The sequence below is a fragment of the Schistocerca piceifrons genome, chromosome 11 (assembly GCF_021461385.2).
Source record: "Schistocerca piceifrons isolate TAMUIC-IGC-003096 chromosome 11, iqSchPice1.1, whole genome shotgun sequence".
NCBI classification, from domain to species: Eukaryota; Metazoa; Arthropoda; class Insecta; order Orthoptera; family Acrididae; genus Schistocerca; species Schistocerca piceifrons.
In genome coordinates this window covers 110,936,488-110,961,583 of record NC_060148.1, presented here as the reverse complement: position 1 = coordinate 110,961,583, position 25,096 = coordinate 110,936,488, and positions in this window count along the sequence as shown.

The window sequence follows — 25,096 nt, the reverse complement described above, 5'->3', positions numbered from 1 at the left end:
CTACAGAGTCCTTAAACAGTCACACAAAATCCAAATTTATGGAAAAACATCTACCACCCTCCCTCCATCCATCCGTAAGTCATTGGCAGAAGCCAAAGTGTATCTTACTACTTATCTTATTTTGGTGATGAGCAAAAAATTCAATAGTCAATCTGTAGAATTCTTGTAGTTTAATTCTTCAAAGTATTTGCAACATATTTATCAATTACCATATTGCTAAAAGGGTCCTGCTAATCAGTGCCCCTTTAACTGTCAATTAGCTCTTCTCAGTGGACTTCTCCTTAGTTACTGGAAAAACATGCAGGTAGTTTGAACTCAACGTATTGCCTATAATATACAAGCCTAGATAGCAGGCTGCATCTGTATGCATTCCAGTCAAAGTATATGTCCGTCAGAGTCCTTAAAGATAATTTGCACAAATATAAACATTTGTTTTGTGGGGAACATTTCTTTGGCAACATGAAGGTCATGTTGCCTTCACTCCCAGCACCAAAGATCAGACAACTGCACCCAGCAGATAGAAGTGCCTGTTTATGGCTCACCTGACTGATAGTATGGGATTGGTAAAACTCTGACCTGCACAGACCATAAAACACCTCTCAAAAGTCAGCTGCTTTCTATTACCTATCTCAACTCACAAACGTCTTTGGTTGGCTAAAGCAAAATGGGAAAGTGGGACATCTAATACAGAATGTCATATTTCAATGCAGAAGTCTAGAGCTTCCATGTTGTTTTATGGTTACATCAGATTATGTTATTCAGATAGTAAACACCAAAGAAAAACAAACACAAAACTAGACTATGTGAATACACAAAGAAAATGGTAATATCAGCTATGAGGAGAAAAATGTTCCATCAGTTGTCTCAACAGTTTGACCATAATTGAAATTAAACCTATTGTACCTGTACAATGTACATCTTGGTTGCAACTATTGTGGTTCTACATTACATGAGTTAACTGAAACTTCTCCAAAACGAATATTTTTCACAGTTTACTGATAAATGCAGATTGCTGAGTTTGGGATTAACCTTGCTGGTATTGGGCACTTTATGTTTTGCTGGATTACGGCCCTCCTGGAGCTAAATCCATGCAATTAGAAAAGCCATGCAAGAGAAACCTGGAAGCTTGTGATCTACCTAGATTCAATCAGACTGACTTTCCCAACCTTTTCAGAGCAAGTCAAGTACATAACATTGCTCTGCATAGAATTCTCCTCACTAAACTTTATTTCCATTGAAATCAAAATGATCTTCCACTCAAATCTCTTACCTGATACATTTGTTCTCCTAGTAATTACCAGCCCTACATTCCTATCCACACACACACACACACACACACACACACACACACATGCACACACACAGTGTTTTTTGCAATATATGCATCACAATCTTTGTCTGGGCACAAAATCCAGTGACTGTTTCCTGTCCCAAGCTTGTTTCTTTTATCTTTATGCAGAAATATCAAAGAACTGCTCAAACGATTCTTGAAGTGTGACCTGTAACTGAAAACTTTATTGTTTCCAGGTGGAGTAAAATTGTAAAGATGCTGGCTGCAGTGATATTTGTATGCTGTATGCTGGCCACTAAAAAATGCCCTATGGACAAGGAACTTGGTTTTGATCAGCAGCCATGCTGACTTGAGATACAAAAAAGTTAGAAGGCAATTTGTACTGGAGTTGATACTGCAATTTTAAATTGCAGTGATACCACTGACAGCTTTAAGCTTGCATTTAAACTAACTTATTGTGCGCTGCTTCACGTGTACAGACAGTACAGTCTGGACAGATTTTTTTTTTCTTAATTGTACTTTTGTTCACAAATTAGAACACTTTCTAAACTTGTGACACTGATAAAGGCCATAGTAGAAGCATAGTATTTTCTCAGTGTACTTCTGACCTAAAGATTCTGGTAGCAGGAGTCAATAGTTCTTGTTAATCATGCCCTTTGCATTCTTGTAGAGATATTTCCATAGAAACTTCAGTCCACAACACAGATTTGCTTATATCTGAGATGTGAAATAAAAATTTCCATAGATTTAACTTTAAAAATTGTTCAGTGTAACTACTTTCTTAGTAAGGAAAATCCAGGATGGAAGGTAACATTATGAAAAAGATAGTTGCTACTTGCAATGTAGTGGATATTTTAAGTTGCAGATAGGCTTGACAGTCTTTTTGTTGTACCTGTCTGCAAATCGGTGTCTCTGCCATATGGTGAGTAGCAACTACCCTTTTCAAATTCATAAATATTTTCTTAAATTCTCATCCCCTATTTAGCTCATTCAGGGTTTACACGTATTTGTTATTTGTTATGGTCAAATACCACCTTCCATAGACAGAGATTTAAAAAAATTTTAAAGTTACTGGCTATGTAAAAACTTTCAGCCACTATTGCACTATTACAGATGTTAAATTTAGAAAAATGCTGGAACACACATTTCTTAATTTCGACTCAGGAACAAAACACAAATTTTTGTAGGTCATCCTGAAAACTGCTTAAATAGTGACATATTTTCAAAAGTCTTTCATTCCTATCCCATCTTCTTAGGGATGGAACTTCAAAGCATCACTTCTTGGACACCTACTGTAAAAGATAAACATCCTCACCAAATTTAAAGTTTGTCCTTAGTGGTTTGGTCTGGGCAGTGAGTCGGGACATTGTGTTCATGTATGGATGAGATCACTACAGTATGAACAGTTTTTTTATACTTAACAGCAATCAAAAGACTTGAAATAGATTTTTACTGTATTTGAGTGGCGTCCCACTGGATTACTAAGCTGGTATCCACACACTGAATGTCAAATCTTGTAAGTATGAATATGAGGACAAGTCTGTAAAATGCCCTTTCTACAAAGAGAAGCCATGACATTCCGGTCAGACTTTCTTCAGATTTTGTACTCTCCTATTAGTCCATTAGGGCAACATAATGTGAAAGTAGTAAGGTGTACTATGTAGGACATTTTAAGAAAGTTGTAAGAGAAGTTTTGTGTCTGTGATGTATCAGTGCATGGCGTCCATGAATGTGAGCTGCTGGTGGTTGTGTGGTTAACATTAAAGTTCTGCAATCAGTAGGTGGATGGATGAAGTCTGACATATGGTTTCTACTATTCCAACATTAGTCATATTAAGTCATAAATACAACTTTTGAAAGATATAATGACACATGTATTTACATGAACATGCTACTGAACATCCAATTTTATTTGGTCATTTGCTAATTTTTATCACACCAAATATTAACTATCAACAAGTAAACAACAATAGTGTGTTCCTGAAAATGTGTGCCTGTTGCAATTTCTGAAATCTTACACCACTATTGAGGGTAAGATACTAAGAACTGCTTTGCACCTGAATACAATCTGCAGACGCACGTTTCAAGGATGGACCAGCTTGGAAAACCAGTCAAACATTGATAAATAAAGATGTAAATAATTCCACTCAATAATACAGTCTTACAATATCTTAGAATATGACAGTAATGAAAGATTAATTGTCAAATGTGCCCTTGACATCTTTTTCATACAGACATGAAAAACATAACAGCAGCTATTCATTGAATGAATGAAATTTTCCCACATGCACAGGGAATCTTTGAACTTGTCGAAATTTTGAAAAATTTGTCTTCTGACAATTGATAAAAACCATGCAATAAATCAATGCCAAAAATTAGTGATGCACAAGTGAATGTATTTTTTGTAGCATCTCCAAGAAAAGCCATTTCTCATTTGTCTACCAAACAGAAAAAGTTTGAAGTCTTATTTTGCCTGTACAAATGTCATACCATTTGTGCCAACAATAAAAATTAGTAAACAACTGAATAACATTGAAAATTCAGTAAAATTTCATATAACTTTATGTCTTTGTCATATTACCTTTTGAACATAATAAAAAAACATAAATAGAAACATAAACATAAACAGAAAAAACATAAATAGAAAACATGGTTGGAGCTGTCCAATGACTCAGACTATGGAGGCTGTGCTCGGCAGCAGTGCACTGGTACATCACTGACGCGGAAAACTTGTCTTGCAGTTTCACTGAAAATGACTCAGTATGCCTTACTACTTGGACATCGTCATTAGTAAATGTGTGTAGTACAAAATAAATCTGTAATCTGAACACCTTGAACTCGTCTTGTTAGACCTTCTACAGCTCCACATTTCAAAAGCTCCCATTCTCCTCCTTCAAGTTTTTGGTTATGTACTACATAGGACTACACTCCAAATACTTTCAGAAAAGATTTCATAACACTTAAATTTATTTAGATTACCACTTCATAAATTAACATCTCATTATTATAACCCTGCATTATATATACTCTACTACAGGCAGTCATTTTGCTCCCAAAATAGATAAAAATATCATCTACAATTTCCAATGTCTCATTTATAAATTCCTTCAGACACACTTAATTTGATTACTCAGTTATGCCAGCTTCACTTTATTTGATGTCTATCTTACAACTTGTTTCCAAGAGACTGTCCATTCTGTTTAACTCAAACTTCAGAATTACAGTGGGAGTTAAAGTAAACATTGTTCAAACATTTTCTAACTTAAAAAATTTTTGCACATAGATAATTTGTCTGATAATGCAAATAATGAATTAGAACTAAAGAGTTCTTAGTTGAAGTAACTCAATATGTAATGGCACTGTATTCCACTTTACTGACTTGAATGAGAGTTGGATGATCTAGTGTCAAGGATAAAGATTTATAGACTAGACGTTTAGTTGATAAATTGAGGCCAGGTGCTGCCACTTCTTATGGTCCACTTGAAATCCTGATACTGAAATCTCAGATGAACACAAATTTTCATTCAAATTATTCAATCTTCTTGGAGACGCTGCTTCATGGCGGGATTTAAAGAACATCTCACATACTTTAAATCAAAAGTGGCCACTATAGGCTAAGTCCATGAAACATATTAGCAATCAATTAGATATGTTGTTCATATATTCAGGGGTAAGGAGAATAGCAGCTACACTGAAAATGAAAAACCCTGCTGCTTGTCATCTCAGCAGTGCCCTTGTGCTAGTGGTACTTTTCAGTGGAAATCAGCTTTGGACAGAACACTGTCCTCTAGTCCAAATTTTGATTACTTTGAGGAATAATAGCTAATAAAGTATTCTTTCCAGTTCTTCTGAATATATGGTAATTTTGTCCGATATCTTCTGGGAACCTTCTACTCTTATGCACTGAATGTCTTATGCTATGAATTAGAAAACTCCCCTACCAATTCTGGCTTGGAGTGCAGAGGTTGTATGGGAATTGCTTCTCCCCTCTTAAGAGGATTTCCATTAACTGTCTTGACTATGGGACTGAAACCTCTCAGAAGTGAATATTGGAATATATGAGGAGGGATATATTTCTCTATACGAATTTATTAATTTTGTAGCAAGAGTTAACACAGCCTTTTCAAATTGAATAGCAAGCATAGGACAAAGCCTGATTAACGTCTCTTGCTGCTTCAGTGTCTAGCATCTCAGAATATCTTTGTTCATAACATGGAACTTCACATGGGAGGAACTCCATGGCAAAACACACCTGGAGACACTCGTGATGATGTAAGCAGATCAGGTAGCAGTCTTGTGTGGTGCTCCATAATGTCCCTGAAGAAGGTTCAACATAAAAGAACATAAAACAAATACAGAATAGTATTAAATACATAACAAATTCATCCTAACAAGTCCTATGTGTCACAGAGTATGATTACTCAGTTATTTAAAATGCCATTGGTACAGGCATTCTACCTACCCATTCCAGAATTATAACCCTATGGTTGTGAATTGGTGAGTTCATTCCTAAGCCACTTGATTACCATATACCATTACAGAATATGTATTGGTATTTAAGAGCAAGAATCTAAATATCCCTGAAGAGGCTATTGCACGATGTCCACTTATTAACTTTTAGGAAATAAGGACTAATACAATAACACTAAAATGTTATTGGGAGGAGCTTTGTGGAAATAACTTTGCCATGTAAGATTGGCATTCTGAAGTACATCATAAATTTTGACGTTTCCCCTTAATGTCTTATATATTGTAAAAGTAAACATTTTCAAGAGATGTTAACATGGAATGAATGCAAGACTTCAGACATCACTGCTGACTCTTTCTTTCACACAAAATCACGATTTCCATACTAACATCTTGTCATGTGATAACAGGGTTCACTATACTGTTCCTCAAATCAGTGTGAAAGAAGCCTTAGTATCTTGTGTGGTTAGTTATGATTCATGCTGCTAGTTTTCAACCCATAGATGTGATTAGTAAGTGTGGTTGGTAATAATTAGACTTCAGATTCAGAAGTTGTTTTATTCACATAGTCTTATGGTAGTTCTTAAAATTTTGTACCAGAGATGCCCAGATTTAGCCTGATAAAGCGTTAAAAAGTTCAGTGTTTTGAAAGTGAAGTATACATACTCATTGTTAGTGTGCTTTGTCAGTTCTGCTGATTATTGGGTCTCTTTTGCAACATGTAGCCTATTATGTTAACCTTATGTGTGGACCCTACTTAAATTCAACTAAGCAGGTGCCGAAACAGATTCCTCATTGAATTTGTGTTGCAAGAAATATCTGAATCTTTTCTGTTAACCTACAACAAAAACAATGAAAGTGTATGTAAAAAATTTAATCTTAATATTACTGTTTCTAGACATGCTGATAATGAGTGAGAGTGAAGAAAAGAAATTGTTCTGGATGGCAATGTCTACTAACGTAATTAGACCACTTCTCGAGAAAGGAATTGGGACAATTACGAGCTTGTCATATGGTGAGTGGGGTGGACTGTTTAATTGTGTTGTCGTAAGTAAACAGCAATTTATTCTGACTAACAAGTGACATTTGCAGATCCGTATGGTAACAATGTGTACTGGAGCGATTCTGAGCTCACAATAAGCAGGAACACAAAGACGGTGGTTGTGCTGTTGAGAAGCATGGAGGACGACTCATCACTGAGTGTAGACTTCATCCCAGATCAGGGTATGTATCAGCTGTAAGGATAATCCAGGCTCAGTATAAAGAGCTGTCCATGAGGCAGTTTGCTTTGTCTGCTTGTAAACATGAATGTGACTAAACACATAAATTGTTGGCCACAACAAACCTTCACTTGGATATTATGTGTTTGCATACATGACTATGGGCAGTTCCAATTTTGTCTCCTTGAAGGCAGTTTCTGGTCAGAAGTTTATAACTTTATACTTACCTTGAGTGAATTTCTGTTTTGTTATCTGGCAGTAACAAGATCTTTTCATTGTCTTGGGCAGCCGGTTGAATACTACTTTGCCACTTTGAATTATGACTTAAAAGGATCTACCATTGAAGAACCAGAACACTTTCATTTCCTCCTGTTTATAGAGCATACAAATATATGTCCTCAGATATTCAGAGGCGTTTTGTGACATTTTCAATTTTCTACAAGTTCATAAATTTAGAATGGTTTCAGGGAGTGGTTTTATGATGGCAGTCTATTAAACAGGCTGCTATAGAAGCTACCAATGTAGAGGTCCCAAATGTTCCTCAAATTTGACATTGATTCCGCCTGGTGTGAATTTTCCAGTTTACACAACATACTTTATAAAGTGTCCTGTCCTTGTACCTTGTATTTTAGATGCTGCTCACTCATCATTATAAGGCTTTCCCCTAAATAATGCTACACTATTAATGATTTGCATTCGTTTGGTTACTAGTTATGACAGAAGTATGAATCAAAAGGATTTGCCAGGACATTTCTTTTTGGGAAAGGACACTCACAGCATTAAAGTTGTTAATGAATTTTATGTGCTTGCTGTGACAATGTTAGTGCCCTCAATCATAAGTGCTATAAGGCCTAACTTACTAGTCTGCTATTAATGTCCATCTGAACTTATATGCCTCGCAATGACACTCTCAATTTAAAGCCACAGAGGCTCATTTTGTTCTGCAGCTGACCATTGGTGTGTGTGATGGATTTTTTGTTGGCTGTATTCTTACCTCTGGGGTTTGTGCAATTCTTAAGAACTGGGACTGTGGCTTTAATATGCCAGTTTGCCCCCTTACTGTGCTGAATAAGTGGCACTTGGTGTGTAGTACACACTAAAATAACAATGCTATTGTTTGCTTGTGTACAATAAATGAAAACAAAACCTAACACTCAGCTGAAGGTGTAGAGATGATGTGCTCTCATCTGACAGTTTGTGTTAATATAATTTGATAACTTCTGTTTGATTAAAGTAAGATGTGTAAAATTCTGTGTACAGTCCTGATCTGACACAAAATTATGAACTTAGGTCAGCAGTACACTGCTGGAGGCCAACACACTAGTACTGCTCATTCATGAATGTCCTTACTTCAGAAGTGTGTGTGTCGAAGAGGCATGTCAGCTGGAATCGACTACATTGGTTTGTCTTGTGAATCACACCACATCACATGAATTAAGAGGGCTGATTAACAGATGGAGACTAGTTTTGTTCACAGATCTTTATTACTCAATTTCAGCATTAGCATCTTTTTCAAAGTATGCCTCTCCATATAAAATGCACTTTATATAGAATCTCTGAACACACAGTGCAGGCCATTTCTTTTGTCAGGTCCTTGAGAATACTCACTTTTTGAGCACTGCTCACTTCTTGAGAACTGATTCATGTTCTCAAATCAAAAGCCCCAAAGTTTTGCCTTCAGCAATAGGAATTAAAAAGAAAATCATGGGGTGGAAGATTGGGGCTATAATGTGGATGCAGCACCAGAAACTGCAAGACTTGATTTGTGACATCAGGGCACACATTGTCACGAAGTTGTCATCCAGTCTGAGAAACTTCTGGTCTTTCCTTGCAGTGTCCTCCATCAGTTTAGTCAATACTGATGGGGAATATGCTGCTGTAACAGTAGTGTGAAGGAACTGCATGCTGGTAGATCATTCCAGGACTTCCCTGCAGATGGAACAACATTCAGTTATCTTGTGCTGTTGGAAAACTGAGCAATTTTCTCACTGTGCTGGCTCATTTCCCTTAAAGATTGCAATGATGCATCCAAACCGTGACTAGTCACTGGCAATATTAGGCTCCAGACACACATCTCCTCCATCAGCAAAGAGATACAGCACCTCATGGCCTGTCTCTACTGCCACAGCATTTTGTTTGGTAGACATGACATCCAACAGGTACAAGCATAGGTCATAGGGATATGATCTTGTGTAACTGTAAAGATAATGTCATGTGAAATTTTCAATACTGGTTTGAAGTTACATAATGTTACCTGCTGATCCTTAAAGTTTGTTGATTTCAGTCACAACAGAAGCCAAAACACAAGGACCCCTTGTTTAACACAGACAAGTTGGCCTTCTTCAAGTCCTTGAACTACTTAAAAATTGTTGCACAAAGTAGTGCATCTCGACTGTAAGCTTACTGCAGCTCTGTGTACATGCTGACAGCTGTACGGTTAAAACAAACACAGAATTGTAGTGCCCCATATTGCTCCTCTTCCATTACCACCACTGTTTGGTGTGTGTGAAATGCAAAGACTGTCCACAAGATAGAGCATTAGCACCAACCTATGTTAAGTGTGTGCTGCCACCTATGACCATTATACATAAAAACCTGCTCTTTCCAATTTGTAGTACAGATAGCAAAGTGTCACAGAAGGAACAGAAAAGAATTTCTCTGTTGATCAGCCCTTGTAGAAAGCCATAACTGTTATATGGCAAATAGGATAAGTGATGCAGCACTCTGCATTAAAGGAAAATATAAAGTGCTGGAATTCTGCAAGGATGTAGTAACAGGAACTCTCTTTTCACTTTGATTGGGTTTGACAATAAATGTTGCAAGCAACATTTTGTGAACATAGGGTTGCAGAACTGTTCTTGTGTAGATTGAACATGATACTAAACTTCATCTTTAACCCATTACCTGATTTGGGTTATGTGGTTTTGTCCCCATAAACTGGACAGATACCTGATAATAGTTTTCCCCCTGTATTTTGTGAATTGGAGGTGTTGGTGACAAATCTGTAGCTTGGGCCAAGGTGCCCTTCATGTTAATGGGTGACAATTTGGTTAGAAATTCATGAAGAAAGTAATCATCCATCCCAACACTGCATCAAAAACTACAGAAAGTAGCCAAAGTTATACAATGGGACATACTTTCTACCCTGCATTTATTAACAGGAGTTTGCAGACCATGGATGTAAATGTGAATGAAGTTCTGTCATAGGAAACACCTACAAACTATTAAAACCTTTTAGCCTCACTGCACAATATTTACAGTGAAGATATGCTCAGCTTTACACCTGTAGAATAAGGAGAAGAAAGCAGTCTTGGCTGTGATGAAATTACTGTTAGTTTATTCATCAATGAATCATGTCTTGCATTATTCAAGGCCTCTTCAGATTAGCTGATGTTGATAAGCAAGTTGACAGTATCTGTAATAAAACATCTACAAAAATAAATTTCCTTCATGGGGATGTTTTATTGATATCCACAACTTAACACGTATCAGGAAATCTGAAGGTGTCTTGAATTAGGCAAAACACACATCACTGATGAATAAATAACCAGTAATTTTGACATTGCAGTTGCAGTGTGGACTGATCAAGCACTGGATACTTAGTTGGTGTCATAAATCTCTGTACCACTATGTTGATAGTATACTGTATACTGCATTGCTTAGATAAAAATGCTGTATATCCAGTGGATCTGTATTGCCACAACTGTGCTTTAGATACCTGTGCATCTCCTTGTCATGCTTGATGAGGTTGGAGAAAATCTGTTACTCTGAAAGTTGTACACTTTGATGTGAATCTTAGTCTTGCACTGATGTTCGACTAGGTAGAACTTAATTGTTCCCCATATTGAGATGTCTGATGTGGCAATGTCTGGGATTATAGTGCCCATTTTAATGCAGCTGAAGAGTCAATCTATTGGTCTCAAAATTGCTGCATGCAGAAACTCTTGTACCTGAATAGTTAGGTGTGCTGTTGCAATTGTGGGTCATGGCTCATGTGTCATTGGCCTGAGGAGTCAACAAAGTTTATTGGATATCTGAATAAAAATTTCCCTTATGTAGACTTCAAAAGTCAAAATATGTTGGCATCTTGGTCCATATCATGTGACGTGAGTTCTTTTCTGACTCTTGCACATCGTGAAGGTTGTCCTTAGGCCAGAAAACAACAATCCTCCTATGTGAACTGCAGCAGGTCACACATTTGTCAGAAAATATTCACTATGTAGCAATGTATGGAATTTGTACATTATGCAACTTGCTGCTCTCAGGTAATTAAAACACATTTAATTATGCTTACATTTTTCAAATATTTTGTCATTTGCATTTTTGACCTCATTACTGTTTCAGCTGACATATTGTGAATAGATTTCTTTGCTAACTGCTCAGTTGGTCAAGCAATTTTTGCATATGTTTCCTTTCCCATGTCAACCACATTGCCTGTTTGACACTGCCTGAAACTAAACCAAGTTTATCCAGTTCAAATAGGCGTACTTTAATGTGGTCCTGCTAAAGTAGTACCTACAGGCATTTATCTCCATCTGCCCTTTCTGTAGCTGCTTGATCACCCACACACATGGCATTAGTGACTCCTAAAGAATGTAACTGTATTGGCTCTGTGTAAATGTGTTGGCTTTATAGCTGAAACAGTGAAATAACCCACATTGCAGTAAAGCCAAAAATGCTTCTCCTAGTCTTCAGTGTGGTTATAGCCACGAAAGAGCTACTTATTGGCATATTTGAGAAATGTCAGGAGGGGACAGGGACTTAAGATATGCTTAAATTGATTACGTGTAAGCCGGGTGTGTCCCAGCAGCTGGGAAGGTTTGAGTGCACTTTCCATGTGACAACAGCTGGATAACTATGGTAAAGAACCAGTAGTATCAGACTCTGGGACTGTAGTTAATCTGTTTTAAGGTTTCCCAAAAGGTAACATTCAGTGAGCACAAGTTTGCTAATACCAGGGAACTTGGACCCTTCATACACAGAAAGATGACAGAATGTGTGTTTCCTGCTGTGCTCAGACCTGCACCACTTATTGATGTTAATTCAGTACCTTGTCTGCAATGCTGTGTCCCTAACAAAAATAGGACTCGCCAAAAGATCCCATGTTGTGAAGTATCACTCACTGCTGCACATGTAGATTAGCCTTGTAGCATTGGTTATCCTCAGCATGACTGTTTTCATCCCTAGTTTGATGTAATTTTTGGGGTTCCCTATATGTAGCAGAGGTCCCACAACTGAAATAAACATGAGTAGATTGCAAAAAAGTGAATTACACAGTGTTGTCAAAACTGTATGGAACGCTCTTTCTCCAATCTAATTCAGGGAGTACATCAGCACAAACAAACTGGTTTTAGGTTTTCAGGAATGTTCCCTCCATGGTGTGCAGAATGTCTAGAACCTTTGGTAACATTTGAATATTTTCAAACATTCCTAATTTTCTTGCACTTCTAGCAGTGGACTTGCAATATCACAGAGCCATTTCTTAACGTACAAAATATTGATATCTTCCATGAAGGACTTGAATTTTTTCATTTGAAATTAGCCTTTGCTTCATTGTCAATAATGCTCTGACAGAACTGTTTCCTATTAATTTGGGAAGCCATCTTGCTTGATTCTCTTCTCGGAAACAGTGAAATATTTTTAAAATGTCCTTCTAAAACAGTTTTCTCTGCAGCCTTCATTCAAGCACCTGCCTTTCCTTAAATTGTTCAATGGCTTCTACTGATCTCATAATTGCCCTATATGATGGAATGTACATGAATGTCCTTTCAGAGGTACTGAGAAAATACTAATCTCCAAAAAATTCCAGAAAACAGTACACTGTTACACACAAACTTGGGGCTTGATAGCGTTTTCTGCAAGCTGTTGAACTCTTTCCTCATACTTCATTTTTTTTTCATCTCATTTGAACATCTGTTAAAATTTATTCACACTGCCTATTTGAAACTACTGATAATTCTACATTTGAATCTAAATTATTTTTGATTTACTATACATGCAAACCATGAAAAATTTTCCATGTTGCTAGATGTTTTGTTTTTAGATTCTTATAGAGCATTGATAAGCTATCATTTTCCTGTGGTCAGTTATCACTTTTCCCAAAAACTTTATAGTCATAATTTTTATCTAGAATGTTCAAATAGCAAAATGCAATTATTTCCACAATTCATTAAAATAGTTTTGGAGGCCTCATTTTTCTGTTTGTTAAATGTATACTTCTATTTAACTATACAAGTTTAAAGCATACTTTCTCTAAACATTTTGGTGGATTTTGAGAATCATGCACACTGTTACCCCATAAAATAGTTCCTGTAATGTTGCCATTTCTTAGTTGTACAGTTCAGTGTTAAACTTCTTTACCTAATATATCTTTGTTGCTATCTTCTGTTTAATAGCTAAATTATAGTAGATGAGTATTTTACATATTTATAGTTTTTGTAATTCATGCATCTATAAACAGGCATCATGCACAAAGCATCACACAGTTGCCAGTACACAAATCCATGGGTCAGGACCAAGCAATGAACTTATGCACAATCTATGTTTCTTTGCATAACTTGTCAGTGCCCCACAAAGAAATTGTAAACATGCAGTTTTCAGAGAGTTTGAATCAGGTATTCACTATGCAATCTATCTTAGTATTACCACATTAAAACCATGTAAAGAATCTCAGATTATGAGATGGGAAAAACATGTTGAACTATTGAATAAAAAACTTAGTAAATACTGTTATATATTAAGAAAACTTAAAGAAAACTGCAATTTTGAAACAGTAATATGTGCCTGCTACTCTTACATACATAGTAATCTAAGATATGGTATTATATTTTGGGGGAATACAGGTTTCACAAAAAGTTGTTTTAAGCTCAAAAACAGAGCTATTCGTATTCTGAAGGGTGTTGCCTACAGAGATCCATGCAGAGGACTCTTTATTCATCTATGAATCAGTATGTTTCCAGAAGTCAAAGCAAGAATTATCTTCTCTAAAGGATGAAGTACACAACTATCAAACCAGAACTAGGCATGATTTCCTTAGGAACATACATTCAAAATCCCTGTACAAAACTAGTGAGATGTATCTACCCACAATAACGTTTAATGCCTTACCAAAAGAAATAAAAAGCATACATATATTTAAAAAAGAATTAAAGAGGCTAATATTAGGTCAAAGTTTCTATAAGGTTGATGAATTTCTTTGATATCTAAACAGATAGTGCTCATCTTTTGATTTTTCTGCATAAACCTCAGTTTTTTCCAACTTTCATGTAAAAAGAAGACAAAATATGTGAAGTGTAGTGAAGACAATATTAAAGTGTAGCTAAGAAAATATTATTTCCCTTTATGGATTTTTTTTTTGTATAAACCTTGTAATTTTTTTTCTCATCTTGCATGTAAAAAGAAGACAAAATATGTAAAGCGTAACTAAGAAAATGTTATTTCCCTTAATTGTTAAAAATATAAATCATGCTCTCTCTCTCTCTCTCTCTCTCTCTCTCTCTCTCTCTCTCTCTCTCTCTCTCTCTCTTCCTATCTATATGACAATTCCTATATCATGTATATGATAAAAAGCATGATAATAAATTGAATTGAAACTTTTCAAGATGAACCACAAGAACTACAAAATGTGAAAAGTTATCAATACTACAACATGAAGCAGAAACATTCTGCAGTATCCATGAATTTTCAGAAATCATCTCACTGGGTTCTCTTTCTATAATTTTCCAGAACACTTAGGCATGAAAATTCCTCTTACCTGTAATGTTCAACACAGACTAATTTTGACTTTTCCAGTATGTAGATAGATAATAGTGTTCTGTGTAGAGTCACAAATGCATTCAAATATTTGCCAAAAGTCTCGGCCAAGTTGTTATGCTGAAGTCCACTGTTAATTTTTAAAGTTATCCTTAGAATCATAAGTTCGCGTTTAGTGTATTTAAAAAACTGTGCGGACTGGTGGCCATTGCCTACTGTATTTCTGTGAATAAAAATCATAGCTAATACAACAATAACTATGAAACCTGCAACTCAATTATATTCATGTTAAAAATGTTAATGAAATGTATTTTACTATCAAAGAGCAACTACGCAATGTAAAGACATTCTTTGTAATTGTGGACATCTCATTAAGATTAAAAAAGGGCTTGGTACAAAGAATGACTCCTACTTTTGTCTCAGCTGTTTAAGAATTAAGTCGTTTAGCTATTCTGACACACTAGGTATTGATGTACATATTTTCTTTTGTAATATATGGCCAAAAGTGAATTTCTCCTCTTCCTATTCAAAACCTCTCCCTCCCTGTAGAAATATTTAAGTAAAAAATAATTCAAAGTGAGGTGTGTAGAAGATGGTCCATCTGGCTTTCTTCTGTTGTAATGGCACTTTAGTGGCCATTACACAATATTTAATTAGATATTAAATATTGGGCTTCACCCTTAAGTTAACATGATAAATGCTTAGAATATCAATACTTTTCAAACATTAATATTTGCAAAGTTCATTTTATCAGAATATTTGTGGAATTGCATGGATAGATTTAACTGCAGTAGGTAACAAGGTTTAGGTTTGCTTTGCGATATCTTTGAGTTTACAATTGAATTTATTTCTGTCAAGGAAATGCTTAACCTCAAATGAAGCCAGATTGCTATAAATGAAATTATGTATTGTGAGCGCAAATCCTTACACTATGTTGGTGGTTGTATCATATCTTTGCAACAACTAATTTAATGGTCAATAACAGTAATAGTTTCATGCTACTTCTGATTATCTTCAAGGTAGCCACAAGTTTTGATGATGTAATTTAACCATTACAAACAAAACTGTACCCATTTTTACTAATAATTGTGCCTGCATGGCAACCTTAATTACCATCAGCATATTTGTAAACTGCATTTATGAGTGTGCAGTACATAGGCGATGCCAACAGTATATTAAATATCTTTTACTTTTTTCCCAACAATCTCAACCACATCTTACCTTAAAATCAAAACCTTTTTGTACGAAAGAAGAGAGAGGGAAAATGAAAGGCTCTGCTTTGTGATGGGATTTATGCAACAGTGTTCAAGCAAATGAATGGAATGAATACTGCACAAGATCCAGTATGTTTTCTTAATGCTTCAGAATTAGATCAGCAGAATCATATCAGAGGAGGGAGTGTAGGTGGATGTTGCCACCCACTTTTGCCAATGGGTACACCATCCCATTGTTATTTACTACAGAGAATATTTGTAATTAGTTTCATTGTCTAATTATTGTGAATGCTGGGTTCTAACTCTAAGAATGTTAACTGTTCAGTCAATTTAGCATTGGTAAATGGCCCAGACAAACAAAAAATTATGAACACAAGGTGCATGGGGTTGGGTATGTGACGAGCTTGTGTACATTACCACTTTTGATACTCATCGTGTAACATGATCCAAGAAAATTCATGACAACTCCCTTCTCAGTGCTTTCTCACACTGATGTTGCATTCTTTAATGCTGTAATCCAACTTAAGTCTTATCTGAAACTGAAGATATAAGAAGATGTTAGTAATATAGCAACATTTCCTGTGTCCTTGTGCTGATATTGCATCTGTAATTACAGAACATTAGATGTCACAAATTAATCCTCTCTTACAATATTTCGCACTAAGCAGTTGAGCTATTTATTTTCAGTCATTGTGTCTGTCATTTGTGTATTTATAATCTGATTAACAACATCAATCATCAGTCATGGCAGGATGGGATGAGTATTGTTTCAATTTTCTTGTCAGTAAAGAGATAGTCACTGAAGCAGACAGTTCAGTTTACCTCTATGGCTCTATGTGTAACTTCCCTGTTTTCAGCCCTGTCATATTAAATTTTTAAATAAGTGTATAAAATGTCCTAGTAATTGAAAGGTGTTATTTTTCAGTATGAAACAGAATAGCATATTATTTCAGTGAGTTTGAGTCTCAGCTGCAGAAAATTGACTGCACAGTTCAAAGAATGAAACTGGTAACAGCACACTTGCACCGTATACAAACAGAATGAAAGAATGAGTAAATGACAGGGAGTGTCCATGTCTAAAGAGTAGTGTACTTAGGTTGGTTCAATCTGTGGACGTAAACAAGCTCAGTTGACATCACTGAATAAGATTCATAATTGTAGAAATTCCAAAGTCCATTTAATTGCAGGCAGACAAAGAAAAAAGAATGTTGTGACAGGCCCCAAAGCTGAACAGCAAAAAGACATTTTTTTAAAGTATTAGAAATGTTTCACACAGCAAATGTTGTAGCTAAATCTTAACCAAATTTTGTATTCCAAAACATTGTAGATTCACTAATTCAAAATAGTATCCACATGGGCAAAGCACTGTTGGCTCAATGGTTTACTGTGCAGACGCTGAATTGCAGAGACTGTGGAAGAAGCACTGTTCATAATATCAAAGGTTTCCAGTATGTGATGATGTATGTAATTGACTGAACTGCAGAAAAGATATGCAGAAACAATAGACCTTGAACTTTTAAAATTTCTAAGTATGCTTTTTGTTCAAGGTATTTGAATGACAACTGGAGCATGTACTGATGGTGTTAATGTAAGTGTAGATAAAAATTTTAGTGTTTTATAACTATTTAAGCACAATTACGACAAGCTACTGAAATGACATTGTGCCAGTGCATTGAATTGATTAAAACAAGAAATTTCCTGTAAATATTGTGTATGCATTGTTGCCAAAATCAGAAAAGGAAAAATTAAATAGGCATCCCAAATGCTATAAAACCAATAAGAAGGTCCCACCTTACTCTGACAGTTTCTATTAGCAGCATTTGACATCTGCCTGAGCATAAAAATTTCCATTATGAACCCCAAATAGGGATGCAAAATTCACTTGGAAATTATTGAGACTTTGGGTACTCTGCTTGTCAACTGCATGATTCATCCTGCAGTTGCCATTACTGTTAAGCACAAACATTAGAAATTAAAACATACAATAAATGTAATAAACTCTAGTTTCCTGAAGATTTTCTGAAAGATGTTATCAAATATACATAATTTTGCAGAATAAATCCTTCTGATCTTAGTTGAATTGTCTCAGAGGATAATGCTGTAAGGCAGCATAGAGTGAAAATTTTCTAGCCGTCAGATTTCTGCCCCCAAGGAAAATTTAGTGTTGGGTGGCAGAAGTTCTACTTGTAGAAACACATTGTAGTAGAGTGTGAACATCTGCAGGTATTGACCACCATGTCTTCAAGAGGCTCTCAGGATCCATGACATCAGTAGCTGATCTGTGGCATGATCTATTCTGGACTATTATGGCCAGTGCACATTGTATTTAGCCAACAAATTTGATGGTGCATCCAAAGTGAAGAAGATTGACCTTAGTAAGTGTGCCATGTAGTGGATGCCAGTGCAACATTTTACCTTGCAGTGGCTGTACCAAGTTTCATTGACAAAGACATTGTAGTTCCAAAGAAAATTGTATTTAAAGCTAAAAATGTCATACTTTTGAGGAAAATACATTTAAAATGTTTTATAAAATGTGTTCAGCGTACATGCAAAGTTAAAACTCAAGGGGTCAATAGCTGTCATTGTTTTAGATTTCTGTATCCTCCAGCTTAAATTTGGAAACATTCTTCAAACTCCTGGCCTTGTCATTTTGAGGGCACTTTCCTCAGCTTCCTGCACCTTCAGCTGGTCAGCTGACATATGCATTTGTGATGTTCACCCCAGGTTCTATGCCCGTACTTCTGAAAACTTTCAGGTTGCTGTCTAACCCATCGTTGAAACACATCACTGCATCCATGATACCAGTATTTACTGTTGTGAATTGGGGTTCCCCCATACCATTGTCAAGCAAGTTTTTGCTAGCTAAGTATCTATAGATAGATTTTATAACATCTGCTGTTGACATTGGTAGAGGGGTGGTTCTGTCTATATTCATTGGCAGTTCCACTAATTCTCCAATATGTGGCAACTTGGGGCCTCTGGACAGAGAGAATGAAAAGATCCTCTGTTAACAGCAGCAGGAGCTTTAATTAGCGTGAGAGCCTCTCACAAGAGCTCATGCATGTGTATGATTTACAAAAACACTCTATTCTTGGTACAGTTTATTGTAATAATAATTATAACTAAGCATCATATGACTTTTTGATGGCTGAACATGGAACATATGTGTATTAATATTTGCAGTACCCTGTTTCAAGGTAACAGTGCACTGAAAATTTCAGGCATGTCAAGATTATTGCTAAATTTCATTCACAATGCATTAATTTAAGCCTTCAAAAGGTGCTATGATGACACAGGACACTAATATCACATGATGAGGTGCTAACATAATGGATACTATTGTAGTTTATGAAGTTGTGTGTTCTTTTCCTTCTACATGAAAGTATTTTGTTCTTAACATTAACACATTCAGGACTTCATTAGGAAAGTAATAAAGTATGTTCTGCAATATTAAATGTTATTTATGTCTCCATCTGGTTTGAGAACATATAATGAAAAAAATATTTGGCAATTTAAGTGTGTGGGGTTAGGAAGGAACCTGAGGACAGTTCAAATTGGTGTGAGTGAAAGAAAAAGCAACAAAATTTGTATTCTTCCTAGTTACAAAATAGATTGCAGCTCCTTCAGTTGTCAGTATTGAGTGGCATGTCAAAATGTCATATTTGCAGAAAGTCTTGTAAAATGACCCTATTTCAGATCATGAAGAGTAAAATGAAAACAGTGCTGTAATGATGCTCAGCTGTTACCTACACTCACGTAACACCAGGCTGACCAACATGCAAAGCAGAGGTCAAAGAATAGACACTTACATGTTCTGGTTCAGCAATGACTGCTGTGTAACTAAAATTGATGAATAAATTTATTTTGTCATTTTTCTATGTCATGGATCCCTTAATTATGGTTATTTTCACTTAAATTTTGGTGGATGCTTTCTTGAAACTCTCATCTTGTTCGCACAACTCATTTATCCTGGTATATTCAAAGATCAAATCCAATATATATAATTTTGCTGTATCCTCACTAGCCAGTAGGTATTTATGAAGAACTGTAGAGTTATTGATTTGTATTGTTTCTAACAGCATAGAAACTGTAATCTCATTTCCTCAGTGGGATTAATCACATACACCCTTATTTTTGGCAGAATTGTAAATTGCTCTGAGCACTATGGGACTTAACTTCTGACGTCATCAGTCCCCTAGAACTTAGAACTACTTAAACTACTTAAACCTTACCCAAGGACATCACACATATCCATGCCCAAGGCAGGATTCGAACCTGCGAACAGTTCCAGACTGTAGCACCTAGAACCGCTTGGCCACCTTGGCGGCAGAATTGTAAGTTCCAGTTTTGTGCACAATATTTTGATGGCATAGTCATCTTCTTCAGGTGCTGGAAGTTTGGCTGTTACATGTACTTGTCACTTGGACTCCTGCTAGGCTGAAATATAGAACAGGTAATACAATCAAAAGCAAGAATTCCTGAGAAAGAAGAAAAGTAGATTGAGGAAGAGAAGCCAAAAATAACTTGTCCGTCTTAGGCATGCCAAAGAGGGGAAATAGATTTGTGGAAACAAGGCATCTAGTGTAATTCCCTCCCTTCAACTTACTTACTTACTCCTCAGCTCTACAGCCCTTGAAGGACCTTGGCCTGCGTCACAATATCCTGCCATTCTATCCGATCCATGGCTTTCCGTCTCCATCCTCTGACACCCAGCTTTTTCATGTCTTCTTCAACTCCATCCACCCATCTCTTTCTGGGGCATCCCCTCCACCATCTGCCTCCAGCCTTGCCATCAAAAATCCTCTTACATGCTCTGTCTTCTTCCATTCTGGCCATGTGTCCTGCCCACCGCAGTCTTCTTATTTTAATGGTAGTAACAATGTCAGGTTCTTCAAAAAGCTGTTGTAGCTTGGCATTTGTACAGATGCGCCAACCTTTTTGCTCATATACTGGGCCATTTATTTTACGTAGCACCTTTCTTTTCCATATGCTAAGGGTCCTTTCCTCATTTAGAGTCACAGTCAATGTTTCGGCACCATACATAACAACTGGTCTTATAATTGTTTTGTAAATGAGGATTTTGGATTTTCGTGATAGAAGCAAACTCCTAAGCATGGGTAATGTGGCAAAGTAACATCTGTTTCCTGCTGCTATTCTGGCTTTCACCTCACTGCCAATGTCATTTGTCTCAGTGATAGTCGACCCAAGGTACTTGAAGTCTCTCACCCTTTCAAACTCCCTGTCAGCGATCCTGAGATTTGGTAGGTTTTGTTGGTTGGTCATTGCCATATACTTGGTCTATTCGATGTTGAATGTCAGGCCAAGTTCCCTTGCACCTTTCTCCAGATGTTGATAGGCTTCGCCTAGCACACCAGTGTTTCGTGCGAGTAATGCCACATTGTCAGCATAGGCTATGTACTGTAGTGAACGATTTAAGGAGGTTCCTCCTTTATTTAACTCTATCTGACTTATGACTTTTTCTAGGCAAAGGTTGAATAGCAATCAGGAGATATTGTCAACCTGTCTAAGTCCCTTCTTCACTCCACTTCTCTCGAGATTTCGCCCTGTATTTTTACTTTACAGTTGGTTTCACTGAGGGTTATCACAGAAAGTTTAATGAGCTTCTTAGGTATTCCAGCCTCTCCCATTACATTCTTCAATGCCACTCTTGAGATGCTATCATAGGCTAGTTTAAAGTCGATATAAAGCTGGTGTATGTTAATTTGATGTTCGTAACATTTTTCAAGTTGTATGCGCGATGTGAATATCTGGTCAGTTGTTGACCTATTTCTTCTAAAGCCACTCTGATAGTCTCCAACTCTCTCTTCCACAAATGGAGTAAGCCTGCTGGTTAGAATCTTGGAGAAAACTTTATATGTAGTATTTAGTAGCGAGATTCCACGATAGTTTCGGCAATTTAATTTATCTCGTTTTATGTATGGGGCACATTATAGCTGTTTTCCACTCCTTTGGCATGCTCTCCTCTTGCCAGATATTCAGTATTATTTTATGAATTGTTTTCCACAGCGTTTCCACACCATACTTGAGAAATTCGGCCTGGATCTGATCTTCTCCAGGTGCCTTATTATTTTTTAAAGTCACTTCCCCAAGTGTAGGTTCTGGTGTTAAAACCTCTGGTCCATAGTAAGTTAGTTCTGACTGTTCTTCTCAGTCTAACCCTTCTACTTCTGGGTTAAGTAACTCCCTTCAACTAACGGGGAGAATATGGCAAGTCCCCTAACGAAGTTTACCAAAAACTTCGCTCAGTGTAAGAGGAGTCAGAATAAGGGAATGCGTGTTGACCTATCTGTAGATACTTAAAGTTTCTGAAAAATGACAGTTGTAGACACAATTTAAATGTCATTAAGCACACTATTTTCAGTCAAAATAGTCACACAGTAGCAACTATGGCAGCCTGTTTTTCACCCTGTGATCAAAACCAAGTATTTTTTTTACTTCTTCATTTTTCTCCATGTCCATGAGTTGCTACATGATTGGTTCACATTTGTGGATACAAGAGGGTTATTAATCATATAAGTAAACTGGGTTTGTGTCACACATTTACTATACAGGGTGTTCATTTCAACTGATGACATTGAAATATCTCAAACTACACGTCAAATCAAGAAAATTATAATTCCAGTTTGTATGAGAGGGAACATCCAATGATACCACACTCAGTCTGCCACCAAACTGTGTGCAAATGGCAGGGGGAAACTTTGAAATATTCAGTGGGAATCCCAGTTTATAGCAGATTAAGATTCTAAAGCAAAATCTACATATGTTTGTCTTAAGCATTTTCTTTATTTTGTCACAGATGGTCGTGAGATCACAGTTTGTAACATGCTACTCAGTGACCCTTGTATATTCAGTGTCACACTGGATGCCGCCTCGATGCTGTGGGACAGGACAGGCCAGTATTAACTTCTAATTGGAAACCCCATTCTCAGCACTGAGCATTGTATTCCTCAGACATAATGAACAAGGGACTACTTGATGTGCCTCCATGGCTGTGTAACAAACTAAGACGTATTGTAACAGGCAGTAACAAGCAATTAAATGTGTGTACTGTATTTGCAGGGGATACAATATTTTTGGTCTTATAACATAAGAATGAAATACGATTGAGATGCTTTATTCTCATGTCTAGTTTTCAGGAACTCTTGGAGCATTGCCTTAGATGACACTCATCATAGAAAAATCTGAAACAGATTTTGAACACCATGAGCATTGCAAGGAGGCAGGCCTGCCAGTGACATTCCTCCAAATGAATTTCACTTGGGAAACATGATTAAGTTTGAAGATTCCACAAATTGGCAATAAATTGGTTGCAAACCATGTAATGGATCATCTCTTTTCTAGAAACTTCCACTTGTTATTAATTTTCAGTAAAGATACATAGCAGGATTTTCACTGAAAAGTTTCTAACAATTTTCTCATTGATTTATTCATCTTCCTCAAATTCATTCACTAAACAAACATGACCAACACTGTTTCAGTATGCAGTGGATAACATTTATGTAGTAAACTTCTGTGGGTGAGGGTAGTTAAATGAATAACAAAAATAAAAATAAGTGGTGTTTCAAACACAGGATTCAAAATGTAAAGCTGTGATGCTAGTCATTGTGTCACCTATGTGCTTCAGTTGCACTACTTATGCACTAAAAGGCACTTAAAGTTCCCCAAACTCTGACCACCATTTACTCATAAATAGTGAGTATATAGACATAAGTGAAGAGTTGGCTTATTTTAATCGCTCTTCAAATGAATGAATTTTCTGGGAAATCAGGGCATGGCACTTTGTGTTCTCTTCATAAGGTAATAACCTTCATAAGGTCTTCAAAATCTGAATGTATATTATATTCCCCGTGAATGTTGCATCTTTTATCTAGGGCAAACTGTCTGAACAGTCAAGGAGAGATGTAAGGAACACCAGTGATATATGTGACTAAATCAGAGCAAAGCTGCAGTCACTCAGCACTGCCTTGATTATAATTGTGAATCAAAATATGGAACCAGTATGGTGGTGTGAACAGTCTCTGGAACAGCATAGTTTACATATTTAAATAAAGACGTCGGGAAACCTATTACACTAGACAGTGGGATGAATAATTTATCTAATACTTGGTAACCGGCAGTCAGTTTATTAGTGTCAGTGGCCATAACATTCTCCATGGTTAAAATATTCTGAACTTACAGTTGACAGGATCAGCAGTAGCTCGTAAAAATGTCTATATATAACAAATGGCATAGTGGGGTTCAGGAATATAGTTCCACTACAAATAAGTGAGAGACCAAACAATAATTCAGTCTGGTTGGAGCCCAAACAGTGAGTGCACAACAGCAAAATTTGAAGCACCTGAAAGACAGCTGGATCTGTCAACGAAATACCATGCACAAAATGGAACTTGGCAAAACTCTCTGAAGTACAAATAATCTTAAAAATTGGTGCATAGGAACATCAATTTTGTTTTACTTACTTTGTTTTAATGACGTTTTGCCAGTTGTGACTTCCTTCCTACCAACTACTTTAATGACATTGTTATTACAGAACCTCACTGAGCAGGTTTTGGCATTGCTATCTGTGCATTTACTGTGTCAAGTGGAATGTGGCTGTATCTAATTGTTGCAGTTCCAGTTATAATCTGGTCCATGGATTGCTTTGTTGAGTAATATATTAGAGCCCATTATACTTAATTTGAGCTGTGTGGTGTCCAAATGATACACAGAAATTATTTTAATGTCTCCCCTTTTGGTTTGGAAGTGCACTGGGCTGTAATAATAAAACTTGGGACTTCGTTAAGCCTTTCCTAGTTATCAGGTGTTCTACTGATATCAAAATATAAGGTTGAAAAATCTTTCGTGATTGAGACACTACCACCAACAAAAGTAAAGTTCGATTCTGGAAATTTGTGAGGTGGAACCAAAGTCTTACAGACTTAAACAGATCTGTGTTTTTATTTATTTATTATTTATTTATTTAGCATCCGTGTCATCACACAAATGATATTGGACTTGTCATACATAGAAATTAAAAATATGGAATATACAAAATTAAATTGTCTAAAATTGGATTTTTCATACACATAAATGAAAATATAGAATGTACAAAATGAAATCGTCTGTGATAAATGACAGCAAACTTACAGTTT